Source organism: Natrix helvetica, assembly GCF_964273705.1.
Source record: "Natrix helvetica genome assembly, chromosome: 15".
NCBI lineage: Eukaryota > Metazoa > Chordata > Lepidosauria > Squamata > Natricidae > Natrix > Natrix helvetica.
In genome coordinates this window covers 5,279,629-5,283,508 of record NC_138565.1, presented here as the reverse complement: position 1 = coordinate 5,283,508, position 3,880 = coordinate 5,279,629, and positions in this window count along the sequence as shown.

Genomic DNA, 3,880 nt, shown 5'->3' with positions numbered 1-3,880 from the left:
AGTTATTATGTAGGGAAGTGTACATTAAGCTGCTTATAAAATACACACGAAAAAACTCCTATGTACACTTCTGACATCAGATAAGTTGTGGGGGCTGAAGACAGTTGGAGAATCAGATGGGCCATGTGTCAAAAGGAAATCCTGTTTCCACAAAAGGCAATTAAATATGGAATTTCTCTCCACCCCACCCGTCTTCGATTGCCTGATGGCTCATTAAAAGTTTCCAAGTTGCTCAAATCTGCCATAAGGAGAGAGCTCCTGAAATTCTTCTCATCCCCCATTTCTGCTCTGCCTCAAGCCACCTCTGATGTCTACAAGAAATCGTTCAAGGCAACTATTTTAATTTTAAATCCCTCGGACCATTAATATGACCGGCCTAATGACTGGCATGGCGGGCGTGGCTAGATGGACATGTGACTGGGTGGGCGTGGCCAACTCGATGTCACTCACATTGAGGGACATCTTGCTGGCCTCTACTCACTCCTCCTTTCCCAGCCACTCCTCACCTGCCTGGGCTCCTTAGGGCCCCAACAGGAAGCAGTTGCTGGAGCTGAGCAGCCACCAGGAGAAAGAGTTGGCAAAACAGCTCAGTTCAAATTGAATCTGACTGAGAAGGAGACTTGGCCGAAGCACCTCACTGAGGACTAGGAGCATAGGCTTTCCAAGCAGAGGAAGGAAGAGTGCAAGGCCAGGTGCCGGCATCTGGAGGCTCAGCGGGCTGAGATGGTCAGCCAGTTCCAGGCCATGATGCAGTCCCACTGGAACGAGGCCTTCCGGCTCTTTGCCACCAGCGGCTCTTCCCTCCAGCCTTCGCCCAAAGCCCCCCACCAGGAGACGGAAGCAGACCCCAAGTCAGAACTTCTGCCTCCCCTCCGACCCGCACAAAAAAACCCCAAAGGGGGAAATTCTCTGCAGCAACACATATCCATCCCAGGGACCGTAGTTTGAGGACCCCTGATTTAGTGCAATATAAAAAATGCAAATAATTTTCGGTGGACCACCAACATTTTCTTGCAGATCATCAGTGGTCCATGGGCCACCAGTTGGTGGCCCCTGGCTTGGAGTAATTGCACAGCTATTTTTTTAAAAAAAATAGTTTTGAAAACTCAATTCTGAAGTTTGCTTTGCCGCAGGACCCGTAAGGAAGGCACGGAACCCAAAGGAATGGTGTGCGCAACACATCTAAAGAGCACGCAGAAAGGATTGCATGGTTAGAAAATGAAATTTTAAAAAGCTACAGAACCACAGAGGTTCGCATGTTCTTTTAAAGGTGCAATTTATCTTTTAAACCTTGCAAAATGTTTGGCGTGATTTCCCCGAAGCTTAAATATGGATTTGATCTCCTCGTGAAACCCCCATCGCTGGACGATTCTTTTTCCGGGACCTTTAAATCTTTAGACTTTTTTTTCCAGTTGTCCTTTTCATTAATGTATAGTATAAACTTTAAAAATACAAAAGCAACTAATAGGAAAAGGTAACGGAGGGGAAAGGGGAGAATGTAGAAAAGAAGGGGAAAAGATGCAGTAGAATAAGGTAGCCACATCAAACCCCAACTTTTTACTTTTTACATAATACTGTAAATTAATAGACTATTTCTAAAACAACAAACCTATGAAGGTCATGTGAAGTGTTGATACCACTTTATAATGCCTTGGTAGGGCCACACTTGGAATACAGCATTCAGTTTCGGTTGCCACGATGTAAAAAAGATGTGGAGACTCTAAAGAGAGTGCAGAGAAGAGAAACAAAGATGATTAGGGGACTGGAGACTAAAACATATGAAGAACAGTTGCAGGAATTGGGTTATGTCTAGTTTAATGAAAAGAGGTATTAACTCTTCATGTGAACTTGATTCTATCCCTCTGTTGATGCAGCCTAGAACTGTGTTGGCTTTATCGGCAGCTGCTGCACACGGCTGGCTCCTATTTAAATGGTTGTCCACTAAGGACTCCAAGATCCCTCTCGCAGTTATCTTGTTTGGGGTATTACTACTATTACTACTAATAGTTACTACGATTGAGACCACTATTAGTAAGACCACACCTGGAATCCTGCAACCAATTTTGGTCACCACTCTACAAAACAAATTTTTTGAGATTTCGGGGGGAAATCAGAGAAGAGCAACTAAGATGTTCAAAGCCTTGGAGACTAAAATATATGATGAACGGCTGCAGGATTTGTGTTTGGCTAGTCTAGCGAAAAGAAGATTTAGGGGTGACATGACAGCAATATCCCAGTCTTTGAGGTGCTGCCACCAAGAAGAGGGGGTCAAATTATTCTCCAAAGCATCCAAAGGCAGGACAAGAAACAATGGATGGAAACTACTCAAGGAGAAAAGCAACCTGGAATTAAGGAGCAACTTCCTAACCGTTTCTACTCTCTGACTGCTGAAAAAGTCTTTGCTGCAGAATTACAGGCTTAGCATGAGTCACAAATGAAATGCACAGTTGAAGAGAACTAATAGGAACGTCATTCCCAGATCTTAAGGGAGGTTATGCGAAAAACTCAGACAATCATTTCAAACGTGCCGATTAACTTCTTGGAAGGACTTGTTTGAAGGGGAAATGTTACACGGGTGTGGATGTGTTTTAAATATTTAATTTCATTTTTAAAAAAATGAATGCACATGTTGACAAGCTCAACCTTTCCAAACGGTAAGACTACAAGAAGACAGAGCAAAAATAAACAAAGCAAGATGATCCATCTATATCTATCTATCATCTATCTATCTATCTATCTATCTATCTATCTATCTATCTATCTATCTATCATCTATCTATCTATCTATCTATCTATCTATCTATCTATCTATCTATCTATCATCTATCTATATATCTATCATCTCTATCAATTATCTATCTATCTGTCTCTGTCTATTCTCCCTCTCCCCCTCTCTCTTTCTTTCTCCCCCTCTCATCTATCAATCATCTATCTATTTGTCTCTATTCTCCCTCTCCCCCTCTCTTTCTCTCTCTCTCTCATCTATCTGTCAATCATCTATCTGTCTCTGTCTATTCTCCTTCTCCCCCCTCTCTTTTGATCTCATCTAACTATCAATCATCTATCTTATCTGTTTCTTTCTATTCTCCCTCCCTCCCTGCCTGCCTCTCTCTCTCATCTATCAATCATCTATCTATCCATCTCTGTCTATTCTCCCTCTCCCCCCTCTCTCTCTTTCTCTCTCTTATCTATCTATCAATCATCTATTTATCTGTCTCTGTCGATTCTCCCTCCCTCCCTCTCTCTCATCTATCAATCATCTATCTATCTGTCTCTGTCTATTCTCCCTCTTTCTCTCTCTCTTTCTCTCATCAATCAATCATCTATCTATCTATCTATCTATCTATCATCTATCTATCTATCTATCTATCTATCTATCTATCTATCTATCTATCTATCTATCTATCTATCTATCTATCTATCTGTCTGTGTCTGTCTATTCTCCCTCTCCCTCCAGGTGTGGAAAACCTGGAAACTTTCAGATTCAGGTTTTCCCAGATGTGCCAATAGGATATCTCTAATAAAATGGAACTTTGAGGAAACTCAAGCCTCGGAGTCTTCTTTCATTGGGGTGGTGGGGGGGGTTTGTCACTTGGAACCCTGACATCAACCCGAATCCCTTCTAAACAACTCTACCAGTTCCCCCAAACTTTGGGGTGCTGTCCGGGGTCCTGAGCCCCAGCTTTGACACATGCCCAGATGACGCAAAGACTCAGGGAAAATGGAGGAAGAGAAGAGATGACGCTGCTGGCAATTGGCAGTCAGCAGAAATGGCCTGCAGTCCTACACTCTAACCATTGCGCCACCTCAGGTATTATTGTCATTCAAAGACGGAATACTATATTGCTTTTAAAATAAGACTGTGGCAAGCTAATGGACA